Genomic DNA, 26785 nt, shown 5'->3' with positions numbered 1-26785 from the left:
TTTTGGAATCAGGATAGTGGTTTAGGGCGCAGATTCCAGGAGAGAACTACCTGGATTTGAAACACAGCTTTTAAATTTACTAGTTGGGTGACATTAGGCTGGTTACCTTCTCTATGCCTCGGTTTTGCCACCAGTGAAAATGAGGGATTCTGATAACATATACTTTAATAAACATGTTAAAACATGTAAAGTGCCTAGAACAGTGCTTGGCACATTGTAAATCTTACAGTGGGGCAAAAGTAGATTTACAGTTGTGAGTACATGAAGCAGTTTATTCTTGCATTATTATTTATTAATTATTGTATTATTTTCCAAATGAACGATTGTGAACTTACTTTTGCCCACCCTGCATACTGTTCTTTTTACTCTTCAATAAGCGGAGTGTTAATATTAATACTTTAATATGAGTACACATGATCCTTTACCAGATCTGCTGAGGTTCGACAGTGTAAAGACTTACCCTTTCGGTAAAACTCATTGCTTCGCTCCACTGCACTGTGCTATTTGCCTGGCCCCCCACCACTTAACGGAAGACGAGTTGCGGTCCCTAAATCCGACAGTCCCCTGTCACCCACAGGTGGCACTGCTCGGGCTTCTTCAACCGGGGGATGTCCGAGCCCTCCCAGAGGGGCTCTCCTGAGTAGGAAGCTCTGGCCTAGGGGCGCCCAGCATCGCGTCCGGGAACGCAGGGACGCTCCGCGGTCTCCCCTTGAAACTTCTGCAGGGCTGTGGGAGCTGAGCTCCGCTCTGACCCACTCCGGCCAAACCTGCGGTGGCTCGGAGAACCGGTCTCCGCCGGCTAGTAAGAGGAGGCGGAGCGAGGACCCAGCGAGGCGGGGTGATGGGGGCGGGGCTGGCGAGCGCCGAGCTCCGGACTCCACCGCCCAGGCCGGACTTCAGTCGTCTAGGCACCGCGCAGCCGGCGCGCTCGAGCCAGGTAAGCGTGCGGTGGCCCGCAGCGGTGCCCCGGGGACTTCGGTACTTTGGCTGGGAAGGGTTGGGATCGGGATGGGCGCAGTGAGAGGTCGCCTTCACGTGTTCAGAGACTGACCAGGGACAACTCTCGTGGTACGAGGAAGGATTTTCTCTGCTCCGCCTCGTGCGCAAAGAGAAAATCCTCCGTGAGCGCGGGCGCACCATCCCCATGAGCGACCCTGTCCCCTTCGGTCAGGAAAGAAAGAAAGGACAGGTGCGCGTACCAGTGGTCCGGAAGGTGGGCTCTGGCCTCTCTGAGGAGCACCCGCCCCTTTCCCTTTAGGTCTCCGGGCCGAGGCTGCTGCAGAGCAAGTTCAGCGTTGGGTTCCCTTTCCAGCTGCGGGGCAGGGTAGAATCCTCCTCTCTGCTTTGGGTCGCAGCGTAGGCTTGAATGAAAGTTGGCAGAATCCCCGTAGACATTCCACAGCTTCACGTGTCCTAGTGCCTCACCCCACCCAGCTCACTTTTTGGGGGAGGGTTTAAAATCTGGAAAATTGTATTTGGATCTTAAAAATGGGTTCTGTGAATGCATGTAGGGAAAAACTAGGCCCTTGACCCAGGAATGTGCACTTTTCCTCAGATCCTAAATTTAGGTTTGAAAACACTCTCATCTATAGTCATTAGGTGGAAACTGGCATATTTGGTTAGAAGGGTTGATCTCAATGTGATCTTGGAACAACAGGATGGTTGGTGGCTAAGTGGGTTTGAAGGTTAAACAAACTAGTTAAGCGTTTGGAGCATATACCGTGTATTTTTCCAGTGAGTGCCCATTTTTCCTCTTAGGAAATTCTGAGCATTTCCCCTCTTCCAGATGATTCTCCCCTAAAGAGCTGAGGAGGAGGAAAAAACCCTGACAAACCAGTGGGCTTCCCAAATAAGTTCAGGATTAACACGTTAATTTGGGACATTGGCAGCTCCTTAGTTGGTAAGAAACACATAGTATGTAGTATGGAATGTTATGATTTATATGGAGAAAAGAAAAGTGTGTGTAATTTTTTCATTAGGTATTTGAAAGTATTTTTTAGTTTAGTTATATTTTCAGTGTCTAGGGAAGACCTATACTTTCCCCATACTCCAATTAATCTGCTCAGTATATCACTACTCTTGCCAACTCACCATGTTTACTGCACTGTTTCTGGTAATGATTTTGGTTATCACAAGGCTGTGTGCATTTTGGTTTGTAGAACTGTATAGGGTAAGTGTTATAAACACATATAAATCAGTGCTGTGCTCTAGTTGGCAACACCTTTTGCTCCATGTAGGTCCTTGAACTAAAATTTTACATTTTCCCAAAGAGGAAAGACTATAGAATATGAATGTATGCTCTAGCACTTTCAACCTGATGCTTACCTACTTATTCTGTGTCAAGCGCAGAATAGTCATCATGTTTTCTCAACTGCTAGGTAGTCACCAGCAGGGGCCATGCTTTAGCAAATCACAGTAAAGCTCAGAGGATGGTGACCCAACGCTCCCTGAAGTTGGGCCTTGACAGGGTGGTTGGAGAGGCCGTGGGCAGTGTCTGGCCCCTTTTATGCTTGGGAAGGAATTGTTGGTCTCCCTACCTTCCTGTGGGTGTCCAGAGTGCTGGGAGCCCGGGCCTTAGGCCTCCAAGCACACCTGAGCCTACAGGTTCCCCCTGGGTTGATGAAGTTGGTGCCTCCCCTTCCTGCCTCAGCTCTTCTAACTTCTTGACATCCACTCTACCCACTTCCTCAATTGCCACCCCTAGAGAGAATCACCTTATTGGACAGGGCAGGGGGACTTGGTCCACATGGTTGACAAGAGTATTGACTCTTAAGCCTGGTGCTGGGTTCCCAATGAATGCTCAGCAAATATCTGCTGACAGCAGTCAGTTGTTTCAGAGCCCTTACTATGTTCTTCTCTTACCCGTGCTATACAGGCAAAGTAGAGTAACTGAAGTTGTACACAGATCAGCTACCTCAGGAGCTACCTGCCTAGGTTGGATTAGCGTCATAAATTGGGCAATTCAAGTCTGTTAGGAAGGAGTGAAATTGGCCCATGGTCACTAGCAATTGTAAAATTACCCTGTAGCATGTGATTGTATCATGAGACTCGCTTTGGTGGAAAGAACCCCACTGGAGAGGGGCTTAGTCTTCTCCTCTACCTGTAAACTTGCCTCCTTCTGGCCTTGACTTACTGTCTCTGCCCTAGCTCAGCCAGTCCTTCCTTGGCTTGGATTATAACCATTAACTTTACCACTATGTTTGACTACTCAGAACTCAAAGCTCAGATGACCACAGCTACTGTGGTCTAGCAAATTATGTTTTCTTTTGTTTAGGGGAATATTTCTTAACTAACCTCTACTGACAGGGTAGCATGGTCCAGCCATGGCACTGTGCTGCCATCTTCCCTGCCTTTACCAATAATAAACATTTTTTGACCAGTCTGGGCATATTCTCTCACTGAGCCCAGCTTGGCCCTCAGATTCCTTCCTTTACCATTCTAAGCATCCACTCCCAATGGATCACATTTGCCATGGGAAAGCCTCTCTCTAGCCCTAGCTTAGATAAGATCTAGCTTACTGGTCATAGGGCCCTTGCTACTATTTCTCAAATTCTCTTTGTCTAGGACTCATTCTGTCACCATGGCCTCTGACTCTCTTACCTCTAAATGAAGCCCAGCTCCTGTAAGTGTAATATTTTAATCTTAAAGGTGAGCATGGTGTCATTGGTGACCATGTGGCATCAATGGAAGTTATCACTGTTTACTTCTTGAGACCAGTTTATCCCATAATTGCCTTACCAGCAGTACCGTCTTCTCTTCCTGTTTCAGAGCTCATGCCCTTCTTGGAATGTGCTCCAAGTTCCTGTTTCTGGCTAGGGTGATTGACCTACGTTGCTTCTCATGGATCATCACAACTTTCCCAGCCCTGTTTTACCAGTTGAGTCATGCCTCTGGCTTCCTTAAGGCATGGTGACCTTTCAGCATTCATTCCTAGTAGCTTGATAACTTCAACATGACTTTATGCTTACACACAGAGGAATGATGACAGGTCAACTTCCATCGAAGTCGGAAGAGTATTGTTCTGCCCTACTCCCATGATGGCGGCTATGCATTGGAAATACAGGAAGCATCAATGCTGGCAGTTGTTACAGGGCAGTAGGTGCAATAGTGACTTGCTGTCTGGAGGGTGACAGTGAAGGATGAGATGGTTAGAAGACACGTACTCAGCTAGAACCCGCTAGGTACCATTATGAAAAAAAGCTTGGTCGATGGGTATACCCGCAGTGCGCCTCTTTTTTCCACCTTTCCATAGGCATCCTTCCTTTTCTATATAAAATCTTTGAAGCCATTGCAACTTCTCTCTCCATGCAGTGTAGTTTTCCTCTCATGTGCTAAGTGCTTCACCTAAGTTATTTTTGTTTTCTCAGCTGGATTGCAAATTGGGGATCCTAGGGAAGAGCAGAGTGCTTGATAAATACTTAGTGCACTGAATAAATCTTCCAGATAATTCAGATAATTGTGGATACTTGTCAGTAGAGGAAAAAAGATATTTGGTCATAATTATTCAAGTTGTACTCAATAGAACCCAAGTTCTTTTTTTAAGTATATTTTATTGATTATGCTATTACAGTTGTCCCATTCTTTTTCTCCCCTTTATCCCTCTGTGCCCTGCACCTTCCCTTCCCACCAGCATCGCCCCCCGCTTAGTTCAAGTCTGTGGGTCATACGTATAAGTTCTTGGGCTTCTCCATTTCCTATACTGTTCTTAACTACCCTCTGCCTATTTTGTACCTACCAATTATGCTTCCTGTTCCCTGAACCTTTTCCCCCATTCTGCCCCTCCCCCTCACTGCTGATAACCCTCTATGTAATCTCCATTTTTGTGATTCTGTTCCTGTTCTACTTATTTGCTTAGTTTGTTTTGTTTTTTAGGTTCAGTTGTTGATAGTGGTGAGTTTGTTGTCATTTTACTCTTCGTAGTTTTTGATCTTCTTCTTCTTATATAAGTCCCTTTAACATTTCATGCAATAAGGGCTTGTTGATGATGAACTCCTTTAATTTGCCCTTATCTGGGAAGCATTTTATCTGCCCTTCTATTCTAAGCAAGAGCTTTGCTGGATAGAGTAATCTTGGATGTAGGTCCTTGTTTTTCATGACTTTGAATACTTCTTTCCAGCCCCTTCTTGCCTGTAAGGTTTCTTTTGAGAAATCATCTGATAATCTTATGGGAATTCCTTACAGGAACTCCTTTTCTCTTGCTGCTTTTAAGATTCTCTCCTTATCTTTAATCTTGGGTAATTTAATTAGGATGTGTCTTGGGGTGTTTTTCCTTGAGTCCAATCTCTTTGGGACTCTCTGAGCTTCTTGAACTTCCTGGAAGTCTATTTCCTTCACCAGATTGGGGAAGTTCTCTTTCATTATTTTTTCAAATAAGTTTTCAGTTTCTTACTCTTCCTCCTCTCCTTCTGGCACCCCTATGATTCAGATGTTGGAACGTTTAAAGTTGTCCCAGAGGTTCCTAAGCCTCTTCTCGTTTTTTTGAATTCTTGTTTCTTCATTCTGTTCTGGTTGAATGTTTATTTCTTCCTTTTGTTCCAAATCGTTGATTTGAGTCCCAGTTACCTTTCCTTCACTGTTGGTTCCCTGTATATTTTTCATTACTTCACTTTGCATAGCCTTCACTTTTTCCTCTACTTTGCATCCATATTCAATCATTTCTGTGAGCATCCTGCTTACCAGTGTTTTGAACTCTGCATCTGATAGGTCGGCAATTTCTTCCTCGATAGTTCTATTTTTGGAGCTTTATTCTGTTCTTTCATTTGGGCCATATTTCTTTGTCTCAGCGCCTGTTATGTTCTAAGAGGCAGAACCTTAGGTATTTGCCAGGGCGGGGCAACCCACTTTGCTGCAGTTACGGTGCTGTACCTGGGGGAGGGATTAGACAGGGAACAGTGCCACTGGCTTGGCTCTCACCAGACTTTGAATCACTTTTCCCTCTACCCACAAGCAAATTGGACCCTCTGGTGCTGATTATTGGGTGGGTGGGTTTGTGTACGTTCTAGGACCCTGTGGGTCTCTCCAACAAACTCCTGTGAGGCTGGGAGTTTCTCCTGCCACTGCAACCCACACAGACTTTTACAGCCAGGGGTTTTGAAGCTTTAGTTTCCCCACACTGGAACCCTGGGTTGTATTGTCTGTCTTGCTCCCCAGTTGTACCTCGTGGCTTATCCACATGTGGATGTGAGACTGCCCTGTCTGCTAGCCGCTCCCTCACCCACCTGGTTCTCCAGCTGCCACCCTGCTGGGCATCCTCTCTGCCCTGGCTGCCCGTTTCTGCCCCTCCTACTGGTCTGGATGCATGTTTCTACTTTAATTCCTCAGTTGTCAGACTTCCATACAGTTTGATTTTCTGGCAGTTCTGGTTGTTTTTTGTTTTTAAATTTATTATTGTCCTTCTTTTGGTTATGCAAGGAAGCAAAGCGTATCTACCTATGCCTCCCTCTTGGACGGAAGTGCCTAAATTCTTCATTAGACTTCCACTTTACTTTGACTGTGTAGACTGAAGCATAGAGCACTCAATTTAATATTGTTCCTTATTATTTGGAAATATTCTTCATTGAAAACATTCTTGAAAAGACAACAAATACTATTATTACTATATTTTTCCATCCATATAGTTCTTAGCATAGTGTTGTGATTGTCTTGGTTTTTATGGCTAAGGAGAGTGGCTTTTGGAGGACAGAGGGAAGGTATGCTGATTGCTTTGTATACTCTGGTGAGTTTTATGTTTTTAAAGGAGGAAGACCTCTTTGGATTTCAGCAATATATACATATTTCCTTTTGGAATGATATGTCGTTTATTTTTTAAGTTTAAAAGTTTTTGAAGTAATTAGCTACATTGTATCAAAGTGACATACTTTAAATTGTCTTATACTATGAGATACTTATAATGTAGAATCCCTGTCAAACACCCCACTCCCTTTATCTTTAAATGCTGTGCAGGTCTAGCCTGATTTAACAGGAAAAAACTTAACTTCTCTTTACCTTGAGTAGAGGTCTAACAGTGTCATTCTGTTAGTACTTCCTTAGAAACACTCACATCCTCGTGTATTCTCCCCAATATTTTGTTTCGACCACCACTGGTGGGATTGTCACATAATCACCACAAAAATGAGACTGTGGCTTTTTTTCCTACAGAGGAGTGATTTTAGAGTTTATTTTCCTGCAAATATAGCTTAAGCATGCAATAAAGGTAATTTTTTACCACTGGGATTATTTGTTTCATACAAGACAGTTGGCTTTCTTATTCTCTTGCTTTGAGTGATAAAAATGCTTGATCCTTTAACCATGTAGAGAGACAGAAATACAATTTAACTGAGTTATGAATGCTGTTAGAAATGAATGCTTTTAAAATTTTTAAAGGATTGTCAGCTGGTTAAAGTGTCACATATTTAAACCAGTTCTAGAAGCATTGCACTAAAGAATCCTAGTTCACAGATTCTGGAGTTGTAGCTGAAAAAGGTTTTGGGGCTCAGAGGCTGGTGACCCATCATCCTGTCTTCCCCAAACCGAGGATAGATCTCTAGAAGCAACTGTGATTCTCTGGTTCTCAGTGAACTCTTTGGACTTTCCCTGCCATCATTAAAAAGATGTTGTTTTGTAGTTTTATGTCTTTACTGTTAAAAATATAAGCAACATGGAAGCTTACATAGAAGAAATTAAAATGACATCAAAACCATTGCAGAGAGAATCTTGGTGAGCCTCCTCTCAGTCATCTCTATCATTGTTTGACTTTTCAAAAATCTTTAGCAACTTTCTAGAAAATAATTAAATAAGGAGCATTGTGTGCCACTGTTTATGTAACTCCAAATTCTATTTTATATATATATATAAAAATATATATATATATATAAATATATATATATGTCATTACTTTATGAATTAAAATGAGTCCAAGCATAATGTTCTTTGGATAACATTATTTCATACAGGCTTTTTCTTGTAGGAATGGTTATCATTTGTTAATAGCTAGGCGATAGTCTGTCATGTTAATAGGCAGCAGTGTTTTGAACCACTTACTAATTGTTGGACATTCAGGGTTGTTCCCCACACCCTAACTTTGTTTTTAGTAAGTAGTGTTACTATACTCTTTATTTCCTTTTTGGGGATTATTTCCTTGGGGTATATTTCAAAGTACCACGCTAGGATTAAGGATTTCTAGCTTCTGTTGATCTTTGTCACAAGGTCACAAAATAAGAATTTGAAAAAGCTCACTAGCTGTGTAAAGTTGTGTGTTTCTATTATGCTCTTTTTTTTTTTTTTTTTACCTATTAGGTCAACAGTATTTCTTGTGTGAAGACACAAGCTTTTAGTTGGAGCTGTGGAGGCCATGTTACTTTCCTAGTTGCAAATAGGTCAGATAATGAAGCCAGGGTCACATGACAGGTCTGTTAGCAGAGGTTGCATTCTTGTTGATAATGTCTAGAGCCTTATTTCATTTTGTTGGATGTTTGGTAGGAAAAGTGTCCAGGGATTAGTAACAAAAGGTGAAGAGGTTGTTATGTTATCTGTGAAACTATATTCGACCTCAGTACCTTGTCTGGTGTTCATGAACCTTCCTGTAAGTGGGGAGGAGGGCATTATAGGTCCTTAGGGAACCCCAGCCCTCCCCCCCATTTCCGCATTCCTTCACTGCATAAGGATGTGAAAGGGGCAAGACATCCCAGCAATGTTAGGGAATTTTGCATTAATGTAATTTCTTTTTTTTTTAAGGTTTTATTTATTTATTTTTAGTGGGGGCTGGGGGAAGAGGGGGAAGGAGAGGGAGAGAAACATCAATGTGTGGTTGCCTTTTGCTTGCCCCCAACTGGGGACCTGGCCTGCAACCCAGGCATGTGCCCTGACTGGGAAGCGAACTGGCGATCCTTTGGTTTGCAGGTTGGTATTCAGTCCACTGAGCCACACCAGCCACTGCAACATTAATGTAATTTCTTGATAAGGAACTAGAGCAGAGTGAATTCCTATTCAAATTTTCCCCCTGACATCTTTCTGTCTAATGTTAGATTTCTAAGTCAACTATGAGCTGGTATTGTGTTCCCATGCCTCAGGTTTCGCATCTATTAAACACAGAATAATGACACATAATTAAGAGTTCACTTCAGAAAGATTCATGGCTTAATGCTTATAAAGGACTTTGAGCTTTTCTCAGAGTGTTTTTTACACATTCATGAATAATGAGATGGCTTGCTCTGTTTGGCAAAGGGCTTCTGAAATATTATGCACATCTTATAGATGAAAAAAGTGAGCTTCATAGAGGAAAATGGCTTGCTAAGAATCAAAAGGTAAACTTAAGGTAGTATCTATGGAATTCATTCTGGGCTTTGTGGAACAAACGGGATCAAAAATAAATTCTGCATGAGTGTGTATGTATTGGGAAAATGGATTTAACCGTTTTTAAGCAAACGTACCATATTTTGCCATGTATAATACGTTCCCATGTATAATGTGCACCCACATTTTTGGCACCAATCTTTCAGGAAAAAAAATCTTTTGTTTTAATTCAATTTTTGACTTATTAATATTTAGAAACAAAACCGATTATCGTATTCCAGGGTATTATTTTGCATATTGATATTGTTATTGCTTTCTAGAGTTACACTTTTAACACATAAGCATAAGGAAAAGAATTAAAAACATTTATAGATAAGGAATTAGTACTACCCATGTATAATACGCATCCTTATTTTTCCCACAAAAATTTAAATTTTGCTACTTCTTTGTAAAGGGGAATCATGTTTGACAAATTTACTAAAGTTTAAAAAGAGTATTAGGTAATTATGGAGGCTAGGGATAAACTGATTTTCAAAGTGGTTTTGAAAAGACTGTCCACAAAGCGTGGAAGGTTGGGAGAAATGTTTTACAAATCAGGCGTGGCAAGGAGCAAAGACAGAACAGAGGGTAGGCATAGACAGACCTTTTTCAGGATATAAATGTTAGTAAACTAGTATAGTTATTATTTAAAAAAAAATAAACAATATAAAACAGGGAGTACACATTGTAAACTCCCAGTCTACGTGAACCTCCCGGTACACTAAAAAGTCGAACTCCTGGTCTCAGGTCCCTGCAGAATGACAGGAAAGTGGTAAAGAAGGCATTTAGAGAAAATGAATCCATTTGTACATTCAGACGGGCATCCAGTTTTTTATTCAAGAAGGAGATTCAGATATTGTAAACTCTTAACTGAGGATATTCACTAAGTGTATGACTTGGAATAACAAAAAGCTGATAATTCAGAAATGCCATCTTAGCCCACTGGTATTTCTGTGTCTAAGATAGCTTCATCAAGATACTTAGTGAAAAGCAACGATATTTATCAGTGGCACAGAAAGTCGAGTAAAATACCCTCATGCAACTCTTCAGTCTAGAAAGATGAACGCTGAGAGGCATATAGACAGGGTGTGTCCTCTTATACCAGGGCCAACAGGGAGGCCATTTATTTGCACCACCCTTATTCCCAAATAATGCTTCCCTCCCCTCAGTAGTCACTGTTTACGGAGCACAGAAGATGTGCCGAGCTCTGTGGAAGAGCCTGCAGCACAGGGAGATTTAGGGAGATTTGGTTAAGTAGTGGAGCCAGAGTCCAGAACAACACTGTTGGTCTCCAGAGTGTACTCTTCGAGCTCTACTGAGCTATATGCACCGAGCTAGACTCCTTTCCCTCTCTAATGTTCCCTCCTGGTAAACAGAGTTGGACCACTTAGAAGAAAGTGTGAAGGTCTGCTTCAAAGAAAACAAAAGCAACTATTCTGTTGGGTATGACTCCAAGCCCCTTAACTGTCTTGATCTAAATTGTCTTCATAGCAGCACCATCAAACAGAAATATTGTATGTGTCAGATATATAATTTATAAATTTCTAGTAGCCACATTAAAAAGGCAAAATGCAGCAGGTAAAATTAATTTTAATCTTTTTTTATAATCCAGTATATAAAAATATTATAATTTCATATAATCAAATTACTAATGAGCTATCAGAAGCAACTCAGGATATGAACAATACAATACAGTGCAATGCAGTATAATGTCACATGCAGGGCAGTGGATAACATGAAATGTAGTCCTACCAAACAATAAACTCATGGTTAGTGGAAAAGTGTATTATTTCATTTTTACATTTTAAATTAAAATTAATTAAAATGAAATAAAACTTTAGTTCCTCCATTGCACTTATCACACTTCAAGCCCAGTAGCTATTTGTGGTAAGTGGCTACCATGTTCACTGTAAGTGAACAGTGCAACTCTGCAGCAAAAGTTGTTATTTTCTCTTGGTGCCCCCCCCCCCCGCCCGCCCCCAAGCAAGTCCTTGCCTTTTCTCCTTCTTTCCGCCAGGCGTGGTACTTCTGCTTTCCTTCTCCTAAGCTCCAAGGCTCTTGTAATTTGTTTCCCGAGCCCACGTAGCCCAGCTTGCTCACTTCTTTCTACCTCTCGGGCTTTCTAAGTAAACGTTCTCATATAATTTGGAAAAAAAAGGTTATTCTCTGTTTCCAAAAGCCCAGTGACTCCCAGATACTCCATCACCACTCCTAACTCCTCTTAACCTCCATCTCATTTTCCCTGCCTCTGCCCAGAGCTACCATGTACCCATGTGCACTGCAAAACTCGGGGATGTCATTCTTGTTGTACATCTAGTAGCTCTGTTTATTTACTGTGGCAGTTTTTTTGAAGATGGAAGTAACATTTTTAAAGGAAGAGATACTTTGTCCTAATTCATGCAAAGGCATTTTTTGGGGGGGGGGGGTGATTGGAGCCCGTCTCTTTCTAACATTCCAGCAGTTGGACAGTTGGGCCTAGGCATTGTTCTCTTGTACTCTCAGCACCTTCCCAGGGCCCGCAGCCTGAGCTTGAAAGCAATGAAGCAGCTTTAGTCAACCTCCTGTCCCCCACCCCCCACGCCAGTCATGTCATAAAGCTATAGTCACTCTTCATGGTAGTTTACCTTGGAGCCATATGTCTTATTCATAATTGTATCCCTCCTTCCTGCCATACAATAGGTGCTTACTGCATTTATTGATTTGTATCTCGGTGTTCACCCAGGCCCTTGTACTATATTCTCAGTTGCCCTTAGTGAAACTTCACCCAGGGCTGATTTATCCAAATGCTGACATGGCTCTCTTTTACTGAGTCACCCTTCACATGGTACCCTTGTTCTGAATAAAAATAATTGTCATTATTGTTATTAATACTAATAATAGCTACCACTTATTGATCACTTTGTGTCAAGCATTATGCCTAGCAATTTATGTGCATTATTTCATTTAATCTTTCCAGACGTCTCTAGGAGGTAGGTACTATATTATCCCCATTTTATAAGGAGGAAACTGAGGCACTGAGCAATTAAGTAATTCACCTGAGGTCATACAGCTAGTGTCAAAGTTGAAATTTAAAACCAGTTCTGTCAGTCTTCAAAGTCCTTTTGTATTTTAAATAGCAGGACTAGGCTTCTCTTTTGGTATCTGGAACCTGACTGACAAGTGACCACACTACCGTGGGGTTATTATTTGCTCAGACTCCTTCCTTTAGGGAACTTCTCCATCCCAGTTCATGTGATTTGGGTGGGGCATACGATAACCTGAGGGGTGTCTTGTGACTCAGCTTTGGCCGATCTGGGAAGTGCTTCCAACCTGACCAAGTGATTGGTTCTGAGGTTAGCGCGTAACCCAGGCTCACTCAGTCAGGCTCCTTTTCTGCTCCAGGCATTCTTTTCCACTGGGATCTTTTTTGCTGCTGGAGTGATGTAACCTGGAGCTCCTGGTGGCCATATTTCCCTGCTGCTTGCAGGAGGCTGTTTGAAGGAGAGAATGAATGAGGCCAGCATGTGGTAGTGAGAGCCCAGACAGCATCATCTGAACCCCAGGATTGAGATGTGCCCGAAGCATTCCAGGACTTCTCTGTCATGTGAGCTTGTACATTCTCTTTGTTGTTGCCTGCTTCAGTCTAGTTATAGTATTTGCAAGGAAAGAGCTTGCCTAATACACAGACTTTTCAGTAGATGACTATTTCTGTGTTGGATTGTACATCACCCTTCTCTATCTACTTTTGGGTGAGCCTTACTCCTTCTTGGGCCTTGGTGCCTGCTTTTGCCTGCACTGTGCCTAAAGGCCTTAGGTCCCTGTGGACCGTTCGTGTTTGACTCGCTTCCTCTCTTTTTGGGCTGTGAGTCCTGCTCTAGTGAAAGGAGATTCCACACCCAACCCCTCCTCACCACTCCCCCCACCCTTACCATCATGGCACAGCCCCCACACAAGGATCAGGACTATGCCGTGACCACTAGAGAAATCTGTTCTTCATAGACATTAGAAAAATTACGCATCGACCTACTTTTGAATGCTGATCAAAAACTGCTGAACGCCTAACTCATCTGGCCTCTGACACCATCTGGGATCTCGACCAGCTTTGGCCAAGGCTTTGCGTCTAATCCCCTGTTTCTTGGCACCCGGCCTTTCTGATCAGCTGTCTTCTTATGTGCTCTCAACTTTCCTATGATTCTGAACTTCCATGCTTCTGCTGGCTTCCTTCCAAATCCTTCCGGGGGCCTCTGAGGGCGTTGTTCCATTGCGGATCAACTCTGCCACACCCCCCAGCCTCCTCAGGGAATAACACTCCCTGCTCCGCAGCTCTCTCGGCCCTTCTCCTGGCTTCCCTGTTCTGCCTGCAAGTAATGCAAAACCCTTCCCCCTTTAGAGTTCAAGCCGTTCATGCAAATACTTTCCTGGTTTCACCTTTTGCCACCAACCTCTTGGTCATTGTCCCTGATAGACTTACCTGGTTCGTAGTCTACTCTCTCAACTCTACAATCTCTGCATCCATATGACTAACTTTATATGTCTGAGGTAAGTTGTGCAGTTGCCTGGTGGGTAGTTAAAGGGACGAGTTGATTGTGGTAGGAATGGAAAATAAGGGGCACTTTGAAAAGAGATAACCTGTGATCAGCACCTTAGAAAGTGAATAGGATTTCAACAGGCGCTCTTCCAGGCAGAGAGAACAACTCAAGCAAAGGCACGGAGATAGGAAAATGTTCATGTGTTTACTTGCTCGAGCATCTGGAAATAGTGGTAGGAAGGGAAGAGGAAACCCAGATGGGATATGACATGATTATAGTTACTTAAAATTAAGGAATGAACCTAAGGAGGGCTCGGTGTGGAGAATGCAAAAAGAAGAAACAGACTTTAAAAGGATAAAAGGGAGAAGGAGTACTTTGAAACGTTTTCAGAGGTGGGGTGATATTGTAAATGACAAGACTGAAACTTTGTTGGGTTGATGATAAAGGGAGAAGGGTAGTAATTAGAGCAGTTTAAGAAAGTTAATAATAAGACTACTGAAGTAGGGAGAATGGGAAGTGGAAGAAGGGTGAGGATTTGAAGAGCAGACTGGTTATGAGGGGGCAGGGAGCAGAGTGGAGAAACCAGGCAAGACACCAGCTGCTTAGGAGATAGGAGAGATTGAGGCCGTGCCTGGAGATGGGAGATTTGAAAGTGTAGGGTGCTGGGAGAAGACAGCTGCCTACTAGATAAGAATCGAATTAGTTGGCCTTTTAATTATCTTATGCATAACGAGTAAGATAACTTAATTTCATCATGGTAAAAATGACTTAAATTATGTAAGCTTAAGATAGTTCTCAAATTGTTTTATAGAATACGACAACTCCAGGAGATGTTAATAAGGTTCCAGGGAAATAGAAAGATTTCTGTGATCAATTAAGTTTGGGAAATGCTGCATTCTTTATGATTCACAGAGTCTGTATTCATATATTAAAGCCTCAGAAATGCACACAAGAAACCAGTTTGACGTTGCTTAACCCGGCTTTCTCTGAATATATTTGATCATTGATTCAGCAAGCATGTGGTAAGTGCATCTTATGATAGTATGTTTTGGGCACTGTGATGACCATGGGTCTGGCAGAGTAAAATCAGCCAGTGTCCCTGCCTTTATGAGGTTACAATCTGGTATCATTTGGCAGGTTCTGAGAAACAGTTTGGGAAACCTTGATTTAAAGTGTTTAGATATTCCTGTGTTTGCTCTGGAATGGAATGGAGTGATTGCCTGCCTGCCTGGCTCTGGGTCTGTCTGCCTTCAGTGTCTCTGTGTTACATTAGTACCTTTACCTCTTCAAAGAATGTTTCTTGTACCTCCTGCCTTTGGCATATACAGAGCTGATGACAAAGTAACTTTCCGGTCTGGGAAGCTGGTGACTTGCCCAAGGTCGCCCAGCTAATTAGGGGCAGATCAGAGCCAGAACCACAGCTCATTTGGTTCTAGGTCCTATGCACATTCCACTTTGGTGAGAAGGGACAATTTGAAATGCCTGAATAATAAAAAAAAAAATTCAGTAAACAGCTTGAGTAAGATACTATAGATTATGCCAATTTAATCAATATTAGCAGGATTGACTTAAGTGTCACCTCCACCACCATCCTTGTCATCATTAACGTTGAGTGAGTACTAGAGTTCATGCTAAGCATTTTATATATATTTTCTTATTTAATTTTGACAGCAGCTCTATGAAGAAGTAATTATTACCCCATCTTAAAGATGAGGAGACAGGCTTGGAGATGTGAGTGGCATGTTTGTGCTTACACAGCTAGGAAGGGGCTGAGCAGAGCTTCCATGCTCAGCAGTTTTCAGAGTTCAGGCTTTTAATTTCATTTTATAACAGAAATATTTACTCTGCTTCTCGACTTCCCTCTCCAAATTAGTCTGACTTTTCTCCCTTGCCATTTCAACTTGCCTAACTCCTTCTCCTTTGGAAAAACCTGATCTCAGAAGGTATCTGATCATTCATTTATTCCAGGGGTCCCCAATGCCCCCCGCCCCCGCCCCCGGCCCTGCCCGCAGACCAGTGCTGGTCTGTGTCTGTGGCTAGTTAGGAACCAGGCTGCGCAGCAGGAGGTGAGCAGCAGGCAACCAAACAAAGCTCTACCTGCATTACCGCCTGAGCTCAGCCTACTGTCTCCCCCATCCCATCCATGGAAAAATTGTCTCCCACAAACCCAGTCCTTGGTGCCAAAAATGTTGGGGACTGTTGATTTAGTCTATAAGTCAGGCGTCATTCATCGAATATTTAATGAACACCTGCTATGGGGAGAAATTGTTTTAGGAGCTGAGGATCCAGGGGTGAATACACAGATGAGATTCCTGCTTGTGTGGAATTTATAGTCAATAGAGAGAGCATGTAATAGAATAAAATCAAGAATTAAAATGTCATGTAGTAATAAATATCATGCAAAGAATTAAAATAGGAATCTGAGAGTGGCTGGCTGTCTATTTAGATTCAGTTTATTGGGGTAACATTGTTTAATAAAATTATATAGGTTTCAAGTGTACATTTCCATGATACATGATCTGTACATTGCACTGTGTGCCCAGCACCCGAAGTCAGATCATCTTCTGTCCCTTTGTATTTGGCCCCCTTTACCTTTTACTACTTGCCGCTCCCCACCCCCGCTCCCTTCCCTCTGGTAACCACTGTACTATTGTCTGCATCTATGAGTTTTTGTTTGTTGTTTTTCTTGTTTGTTCATTTGTTGCTTTCAGTTTTATATCCTATATGTGAGCGAAATCATATAGTTCCTAACTTTTTCTGTCTCTCTTATTTCACTTAGCATGATATTCTTAAGATCCATCCATGTTGTTGCAAATGGCAGTATTTCATCTTTTCTTATGGCTGATGAGTGTTTATATATACACACATCACATCTTGCTTATCCAATAATCTGCCGAGGACACTTCTGTTGTTTCCATGTCTTGGCCACCACAGATAATGCTGCAGTAAACATGTTAGGTGCATATATATTTGTGAATAAATGTTTTCAAATTTTTGGGGTAGATACCAAAAAGAATTGCTGGGTCACATGGTAACTCTATTATTAATTTTTTGAGGCATCGCCATGCTGTTTTCCTTAGTGGCTGTACCCGTTTACATTCCCACCAGCAGCGAATGAGGGTTCCCTTTTCCCTACACAGGTCTATTTAGATTGGGTAATCAACGGAAGGCCTTTTTGTGAAAGTGCTAGTTAAGCTGAAATTTGAGTTACAAGAAGTTGTGGTTAGAGAGCGAGCTAGAAAGACCAGGCGAAGTAATGATTTTCTAGGTAGAGAGAACATCATGTGCAGTGACCACATCATGCCATGAATTTGCTGTGTTTGAAGGACAGGAAGAAAGCTGATGTGGTTGGGTCATAGTGGACCAATGGGAGAGTGGTACTAGATGTGCTTGGACAAGTAGGTGGCAGGCTACGTTACAAAGACTTGGTTTTTGTCTAAGAGCAGGGAAACCACTGGAGGGTTTAAGCAGGACTTAGGACATGAAATGATTTATGTTTTTATAAGTTTGTGTTGACTGATGAATGAGGAAAAGATTATAAGAAGTTAAGGAGCTCTGGGTGGTGTGGCTCAGTGGATTGAGTGCTGGCCTGCGAAGCAAGGGGTTGCTGGTTTGATTCCTAGTTGGGGAATGTGCCTAGCTAGATTGTGGGCTGGGTCCCCCATGGAGGGCACATGAGAGGCAACCACACATTGATGTTTCTCTCCTTCTCTTTCTCCTTCCCTTCCCCTCTAGAAATAAATAAATAAAATCCTTAAAAAAAAGAAGATAAGGAAAGAAATAGTGAGACCTATTAGGAGGATATTTTAATAGTCCTGACAAGGGATGATGGTGGCTGTATCTGTTAATTACCCCAGTAATGCCAAGTAACAAACATCCCCATAAACTCAGTGGCATACAGAAATAATGATTTATGTTTGTTCATGAGTTGAAGGGACATTTGGATAGTTCTGCTGACCTGGGTGAGGCTCAGCTGATTGTGATTGGTCTTGCCCATGTATCTGTAATCAGCTGTGGGCTCTGTAATGTCGTCCAGGTTCTCTGATGTGTTTAGGGGACCAGCTGGCTGTTGACTGTCTAGGATGGCCTCAGCTGAGATGGCTAAGACAAATCTGCTCTCCTCTGTATTTATGTTATATCCCCCTTTTAGGCTAGCCTGGTCATATTCTCATGCTGATCACAAAGAAGTAAGAGAGGAAGTAGGAACAAGCAAAAGATTTTGAAGTCTTATCCTGTGTCAAGCTACTGCTGTGTCCCATTGGTCAAAGCAGCTTACACTGTACACCCACAGTTAGTGTAGGAGGGCATTGCTAAAGGGCAGGAATAAAGAGAGATGTGAAAAGATACAGGGAGGTGTGAAAAATCAGGGCCCTTAGTGCACTCAAACTATTGTGCTAATGGGAATAGAATGAAGTAGAGACTGGAATATTAAGGTTTAGGATATTTTGGAGGTGCATTTCAAAGAGTGTGCTGATGGATTAGATTTGAGGTATGAAAGAGAGGAATGAATCAAAGATAACTTAAAATTTTGGCTGAGCAGGTGGAGAGGTGGTGAGACCATTTAGTCAGATGGCAAAGACTAGGTAAAGGGCAAGTTTTAGGAGAGTATCTAGAATTCTATTTTAGCCTGTTAGACATTCAAATAGAGATGTTAGGTTTGCAGTTGGATATATAAATCTGAGGTTCTTGGAGACAGGGCTGAAGATGTAGATTTCAGAGCTATCAACCTGTGGATGGTATTTCAAGCCATGGAAGGGGAAGAGGCCACCCCTGAGAAGAATGTATAAATGAAGAAGCAAAACAAACCCACAATGGGCCTTGGTACACAGCAGTGTTTAGGAGTAAAGCAGAAAAATAGAAGCCAGCAAAGGGAGAAGATAATATACAGCCTCTAAGACGGGAGAAAAAGTCCAGGAAACTTTGGTGTCACAGAAAACCAAGAAAAGTTAAGCATTTCAAAGAGGGAATGGTCAGTTGTGTTAAACATTGCCGGGAGGTCAAGTAGGATAAGAACTGAGAAGTCATCACTGGGTTTGGTCATGGGGAGGTTCTTGGTGACCTTGACAAATGCAGTCGTAGTAGATTGCAGGAGCTAGAAGCCCAACTGGTGTGGTTGGAGGAAAGCATGTGATGAGAAGTAGAGGCAACAACTCTAATTCCACTTTTCAAGAACTTGTGCTGTGAAGGGAAACACAAGTGACATGGCATTTGGAAGTGAGTGTAGGTCAGGGGGATGGGAATGTGAATGATGCTACGGTGCTGAAGGAAATGATCCAGTAGAGGGGTATCAGGTGCACCGAGGACAGGGGGAAACTGCAGACCAGAAATGTTTGAAATGGGAAGAGAGGAGGGGACTGAGAATTTAAAATAGAGTAGTCTGTATATTACCTACTTCAGAGGTAGTTGTATTCTATGTTTTATTTCTCATTTTGGAATAAAGTGTATATCCACTATTAGAACAGTTTCAGCCCTCAGCCAGGGTTGGGACATACATGAGTTCTGTTGTCACACTGGGCAGGTCGAGTGCCTCTGCATTCGGCTCACTCAGCTACTGTTGTGGAGGAGATACCTCTGGGGAATTATTATGCTCTGTAGGTGGTGCTCAGTGTTTCTTATGATGGTGAAACTGGTAAATTCAGTTTCTTAGATTTTGATATGGAGAGCAAGTTGGGCAGGTCCTGAGCAGAGAGCTAAGAAGAAAATATGAATTAATGTGCCACTTCCTCGCCCAGGTTCTTACACCAGTATGACTCGACATTGTGATCAATATAAAGCACCAGTTGCACCCAGCGATGCAGGTAATAACCATGTCTGCATTGACTAGCAGACATTAGGATGATTGGCTGACGTCGTTCAGGACGTTAGGCATGCATTCAGACGAGTGATAGAAATTTTGCTTTTTATGCCGTTTCAGCCAGTGTAACTTCAGTTTTAAGTGTAATATGAAGCACACTTATTAAATACGTGGTAATTTAAAAGGTATTTTTGTGTAAGTCCAGGCGTGCAGTTGGTGGTATGTGAGTAACTCTATTTGTCAGCCCTCTGGGGTGCGTGTTCTGTATAGCGGGTAAGGATGGTGGGAAAAACGCAGCGCCCTGTCTCGGGGGGTCTCGACAGCCTTCGAAGATGTTTGGTCAATTGCTTTGAATTTGCTTTGCTCTTTTACTCCTTTTAAATATGTGTCTATTTGTGCAATTCAAATTGTGAAGTGAGAATCACATTTGTTGGGGGGAGAGAGAGAGAGAGAGAGAGACGCAAGCGTCAGTGCCCAGTGGGGCCTGTGTCTCTGGTGGAATAATCAAGGTGAATTTTTGACCAGATTTAGTTTCTGCCTTTTGGGCTGATGTGAGAACTGATCCTTACATACATTTTTGTTCCAGTTTTTTCTGCCTTTTGTTTTCTGGTTTCTATTTTTGCTTTTAATTCTCATCCGTATATTTTTTTTATGTGTTGTACATGTATTTTTTTTCTTAAATTTCTTTTATTGAAAATAAATTTAGGTGACATAAAACTCACCATTTGAACTATTTTAAAGGGTACAATGAAGTAGTTTTTAGTCTATTTATAGCCTCGCGCAGCCGTCACAACTATTTAATTCCAGGAGATATCTGTCACTCCAAAAAAGTAACCCCATTACCCCCAATTCTCTTTTCATTTTGTCCAAACATTGGACTGAAAATGGTGAAAAAATGGGTGAGTGAAGAAGAGGAGACATTTAAGTGAAAAAAGAAGATTGATAGGGATTAGAGATGAAAGAAATGAGAACAGGATGGTCAAGAATGATACAGTATAGCCATGGCTGGGGTGGCTCATTGGATTGAGTGCCAGCCTGTGAAGCGAAAGGCTGCTGGTTCAATTCCCAGTCAGAACACATGCCTGGGTTGTGGGCCAGGTCCCCAGCTGGGGGCGTGCAAGAGGCAACTGATTGATGTGTCTGTCACACATCAATGTTCCTCTACCTGTATTCCTCCCTCTTTCCTCCTCTCTAAAAATAAATAAATGATTTTTTAAAAAAAGAATGATATAGAAGCTTTTTTAGTTTGATATAGCCCCCATTCATTTATTTTTGCCTTTACTTCCCTTGCCTTTGGGGTCAAATTCATAAAATATTCTCTACGACCCAGGTCCATAAGTTTAGTACCTATGTTTTCTTCTTTGTAATTTATTGTTTCAGGTGTTATATTTGGGTTTTTAATCCATTTTGAACTAATTTTTATACATGGGGACAAACTGCGGTCTAGTTTCATTCTTTTGAATGCGACTTTCCAATTTTCCCAGCACCACTTATTCAGAAGGCTTTCTTTTCTCCATTGTATGTTTTTGGCTCCTTTATCAAAAATTATTTGCCCATATACACATGGTTTTATTTCTGAGTTCTCAGTTCTGTTCCATTGGTTTGTGTGCCTGTTTTCCTGCCAATACCATTCTGTTTTGATTATTGTTGCTCTGTAGTATTGAATATAATTTGAAGTCAGGGAGTATGATACCTCTGGCTTCACTCCTTTTCCTGAGGATTGCTTTGGCTATTTGGGGTCTTTTGTGGCTCTGTACAAATCTGATGATTTTTTGGTTCTATTTCTTTGAAAAATGTCATTGGCAAGTTGATGGGGATTGCATTAAATCTATAAATTGCTTTGAGTAATATGGGCATGTTAACTATGCTGGCTCTTCTAATCCATGAACATGGAATTTCTTCTCATGTCATTGTGTCTTTTGGAATCTCTTTTAATAATGCTTTGTAGTTTTCAGTTTATAGGTCCTTCACATCCTTCGTTAAATTCATTCCTTTTATTGTAATTGCAAAAGGAATTTTCTTTTCCATTTTTTCCCTGAAATGTCATTGTTAGTATGTAGGAAAACAGTGTATTTTTGTACATTGATTTGGTATCTTGCAACTTTACTGTATTTGTTTATTGTTTCTAATAGTTTTTTGGTGGTGTCTTTAGGGTTTTTATGTAAAGAATCATGTCATCTGCAAAACTGACACTTTTACTTCTTCATTCCCAATTTGAATGCCTTTTAGTTCTTTCTCTTGCCTGATTGCTCTGGCTAGAGAAACTGCCAGCAAATCAAAAAGGCAGCCAACCGAATGGTAGAGGATATTTGCAAACAGTAGTTCCAACAAGGGGTTAATAGACAAAATACATAAAGAACTCATATAACTCAACACCATAAAAACAAACAACCCAATTAAAAATTAAAAAATGGACAGGACTTGAATAGACGCTTCTCCTAAGATGTACTGATGGCTAATGAATATATGAAAAGATGCTCCACTTCATTAGCTATTAGGGAAATGCAAATCAAAACTACAATGCGATACCACCTCATACCTGTTAGAATGGCTATCATCAACAAGACAAGTAAGAGCAAGTGTTGGAGAGGCTGTGGAGAAAAAAGGAACCAAGTGTTGGAGAGGCTGTGGAGAAAAAGGAACCGTTGTTCACTGTTGATGTGGTGGGAATGTAAACTGGTACAGCCACTATGGAAAACAGTATGGCGGTTTCTCAAAAAATTAAGAATAGAGTTACCATATGACTCAGCAATTCCTCTTCTTGGTATGTACCCCCAAAATTTGAAAACATTTATTCTGAAAGATAAATGCACTCCTATGTTCATTGCAGCATTATTCATGAAAACATGGAAAGAACCAAAGTGTCCTTGGTTAAATGATTGGATAAAGAAGATGTGGTACAAATATACAATGGAATGCTACTCAGGCATAGGGGAAGATGATATATTGCCATTTGTGACAACAGGGATGGACCTTGGCGATATCATGCTAAGTGAAATAAGTCAGTTAGAAAAGGCTAAGAACCATATGATTTCATGCATATGTGGGATGTGAAACTGAAACTCATAGACACAGACAACAGTATGGTGGTTACCAGAGGGAAGGGGGCAGAGGGTAGTAAAGGGTAAAGGGGGCCCAATATAAGGTGACAGAAGATGACCTGACTTTGGGTGGTGGGCACGCAGTGCAGCAGACAGATGATGTGTCATGGAAATATACATGAGAAACCTATATATTCCTATGAAACCACGTCACCCTAATCAATTTAATTCGAAGAAGTCTTTATATAAAAAAAGACAAGCATAGAAAAGAATGATATAGTATATGTTCCAGTTATCTGTTGCTATGTAACAAGCCACCCTCAACTTAAAGGCACACAACAACAACCGCTGTTTTATCACGCCCAAGGGATCTTTGAGTTAAAAATTAGACAGCACAAGGTATCTACTCCACAATGTCTGTGCCCTTAAAAGTCTTGATAGCTGAGAGTGACTCCGACAACTTGTGGCTGGAATCGTCTGAAAGTTTTCTCGCTTACATGTCTGGCCCTAGTCTGGAGCTATCTGAAGGCTGGGCTCAGCTGGAATTCTCTGCCAGAACACCTGTGTGTGGCTTTTCCATGTGGTGGGAGCATCTCTCACTGTGATAGCTGGGTTCTAAGAGGGACTGTTGACGGAGCGAGAGTCCAAAAGAACTAGGCAGGAGCTACCTGACCTTTTCTGACCTAGGCTCAGAGGTCACATAATATTCCTTCTGCCATACTGTATTAGTCAAAGGTGTGAAAAGCCCACTCACATTCAAGGGGAGGAGACGTAGGCCCTGTCTCTTAATGGGGCAGTGTTAAAGAATTTGCTTGTATTTTTACAGACAGGAGCACTGCATATCATAAATGGGCCAGACAATGACAATGACGGGTAGAGCAAAGAATAGGAAGGTGCATTGTCAGTTTACTTCACTAGAGATGGGACATAGGGAAAAGGTCACTGAATGTTTTCCAAACAGTAGTTAGATCATGGCTTATAGCCATGATGCTTTTTGAATGTAGTTTATAGTTTTCATTTGTTAAAAGTGACTTGTGAGAATGTTTCCTATGGAAGTAGTATTTTTATTAATTGCTTTTCCTTCTCGAGGGCAGGTATGTAACAGGTGGCATTTCAGTTTGGGAAATTCTGCAGTAACTGAGCTCCACAAGCTTAGAAGTAGGGGTAGCTATTTCTCTTGTCAAATTTGCCTTCCTGTTGCAATGTCGCTGTCATTTCAGTTGTGATGGTTACCTTCGGTCATCTTTTTAATGATTCTTTTATTAGAAGACTGCAATTTGAATATATGCACTTTACCTGACTGCCCACTATGCTTTGCTACTTTGGTGACCTGTCCAGAATTTTCCTTTTATCATGCTGTAAACTTGAAAAGCAAATGTTCATGAAATTTGAACAGGGAAGAGGAAAAGAAATAAAAGGAAGGGAGGAGTTACAAAAAGGGCAAGTGTTCCGTAGACTGTGGTTTTATTTTTGGTTGCTAGAGACCCATCTTTCTGTTTGTTCAAGCGATAGTATCACATCACATTATTTTGTGGCTCAGTTGACTCAAGGAATCATTGGAAGAGCTTTCATGATGAGCTAGGTAGGGTGGTAATGACAACTTTGAGGAAGACATTAGTATAAAGAAGAGCTTGCCCACCTTTTCTCTTACTTTTACTTGTCTGCTTTGGTTTTCTTATTCCCCCCTCCCTCCCTGTCTTCCTCCATTCACCTTTTTCTATTCTCTTTCTTACTAGTTCCAAAGTGGTGGATGACAGAGATATGGAAAACCATTTAAGCGAAAACCCTTAAACATATTTTAAAACTTTTGTTATGGAAAATTTCAAGCCTAAAGAAAAATAGCATAGTTTAATGAACGCCTGTACCCATCACTCAGCCTCAATAGTTATCAACTCAAGAACAATTTTATTTTCTCTATATGCCCACGTGCCCCTTACCGGATCGTGAAGCAAATCACAGACATTATTTTATCCCTAATTTTTTCAGTATGTAGCTCTAAAAGGTAAAAGCTCTTAAAAATACATCACAATACTATTATCACATCCCCAGAACTCCCAAACAACCAAACACTACCTTAATACCATCAATTTTAATTTAATCAAACAAATCTTACCCCAAAACCTTAATGTCATCAATATCCAGTTAGTATTCAGGTTGCCACAGTGTCTTAATCATACATTTCACCTAGTTGAGATGTCTCTTAAGACTTGTAAAATGTACTGAATTCTCCTCAACCTCTGTTTTTATTGAACTTTTTTGTTAAAAAGCTTTCTCATTCTGTAAAAAAGTTGAATACAGTAATGACATGGATTTTTTTATTCTTATAACAAAAAAAAATGTTGACATAGACAAATGTTTCTCATTAAAAACAATTTAGAATACTGCAGCCAGGGAACACATATTGGTATTGGGTTATTTTATGTATAATTTCCAAATTACTTTTCTTTATTTTCATGTTTTCTCCCAGTAGAAAGTGCTGAAAATTACTTTACTCATTTGAGATACTTGCTATTCATGTTTGTTTTTACTGGTTATTGTTTCCCTTTGAAATTGCATGAAGCAGGAAAAGAAGTATTTGTTTTATATATGAAATTCTCACATCTGGGGAGAATTAGTGCCAGAATACTGTCGCTTAAAGTGAATCCACTTAAATTCATAGTAAACAGTAAAAGAAAAGAAAGATTCCAGTATGATTCAGACTTTACCCTGAAAAGTAAAGTGAAAATTTGTTTATTTTATCTCATATATGGCACCATTTAGATTACACTTGCTAACTCTTAAGCACAAAGAGCGAATCAAGTATTAATTGTTTTATTGAGATAATTTTTCTCATGGAAGTGCATGATAAAATTTTACTTCATTTAAATTTGTCAGCACAGTCTAAAGAGTGACATTTTTCAAAAGCATTAGAAAGCTTTCTCAGTTTTTGCAAAGGTGTGTCTATTAGGTAGAATAAAGGTTCAGCCACTATAACAAAGAACCATTGTATGGAATTACAAAAATAAGATAAAAGTCCTCTTCTTTTCTTACAATGTTGGTTAGCTATGTAGGCTGATAGGGCAGCCCTGCTCCATGAAGTCCACCAGGGCCCAGGGTCCCGTTCCATTTCGTTCCTCCTCTCCATTGGGTGATGCCTGGGATGCATAAGGAAAGTGTGTACTTTCCAGCTTGGGGGAAGGTGGAAAATGCTCTAAATCCAGGGAAAGTCAGTTGTCTTTAAGTTAAAGATGATCCCAATATCACTTCTGTGCATATCCCTTTGGCTTGTTAAGGAAAGAAACAATAGGTCAAAATGGAGCCACTTTTGTTAAGTCATCTCACCAAACCAAAACTTAATAACCAGTCTAATTGCAGTTTCAGACTCTCCCAGGAGTGGAGTCTCCTCATCAACACTTGTGAGATAATCCACCTGATAAGACCCCTCCTTCCCCTTATGAAAACTGTTTTGGCCTGAAACAATCCACTCTTTTAATTTCTTAGTCCTATATTTTGAGGGGGAAGGGCTGGGGGACGGAGCTCAAAAACCTTTTATTTTGTACAACTCAGTGGAGTGCCCTTCTGCTTGCTAGAGGGGTTGCTGCCCAATTCATGAACCACTTAATAAAGCCAATGAAATCTTCAAATATGCTCAACTGAATTTTATTCTTTAACAGGCTTTAACTTAGATAGCCACACTTAACTGCAAAGAAGGCTGGGAAGTATCACCTCTTACCCATACGTCCAGGAAGAAGGGGAGGCAGGTGGGGCCTGTGAGGGAGGGCGAGGGAGGGAAAGGGAGCAAAAAGCACTCTGCCACAGTGTTATCTTAGTATTTTAATTGTAAGTCATTTTGGACCCTTCTCTTGTGGTATGTTATTTTATTTTTTACTAGCTAATTAACAGCAAGATTCTCATCTTCCAGTGGTGTTGAGTGTGATTGAGCAATTCTCCAGTATCACTCTTTTACATTTTGAAAGTCTTCATCTTTTGAATACTTGATATTTCATTTGCACTTGCATTGTTGAACGTTGCATCTCTCATTCAGTGAGAGAGAATGACCAGCAAAGGAGAACCTAACAATATGAAAGGGATGTTTGATTGGGGCCTTTGTGGTCAGTTGATTAATCAATATTTTTATGTTTTGATAACTTTTG

General features: G+C 41.2%; 1 protein-coding gene across 1 annotated transcript in view; it reads left to right on the top strand.

Annotated features, from left to right (window-relative positions):
- Positions 1 to 878: 878 nt before the first annotated feature.
- The window catches only part of TEC (tec protein tyrosine kinase), a 108657-nt gene continuing 82750 nt past the window's right edge, over positions 879 to 26785 (top strand). The window contains exon 1 of the mRNA XM_054582145.1: positions 879 to 937. The gene's annotated coding sequence lies outside the window, so the exon portion shown is untranslated. The remainder of the gene's footprint in view (positions 938 to 26785) is intronic.

Source organism: Pteronotus mesoamericanus, unplaced genomic scaffold (genome assembly GCF_021234165.1).
Source record: "Pteronotus mesoamericanus isolate MK-2021 breed Mesoamerican mustached bat unplaced genomic scaffold, CSHL_Meso_final contig_68, whole genome shotgun sequence".
In the NCBI taxonomy this organism is placed as follows: Eukaryota; Metazoa; Chordata; class Mammalia; order Chiroptera; family Mormoopidae; genus Pteronotus; species Pteronotus mesoamericanus.
This window is presented reverse-complemented; position numbering and strand designations above follow the sequence as displayed.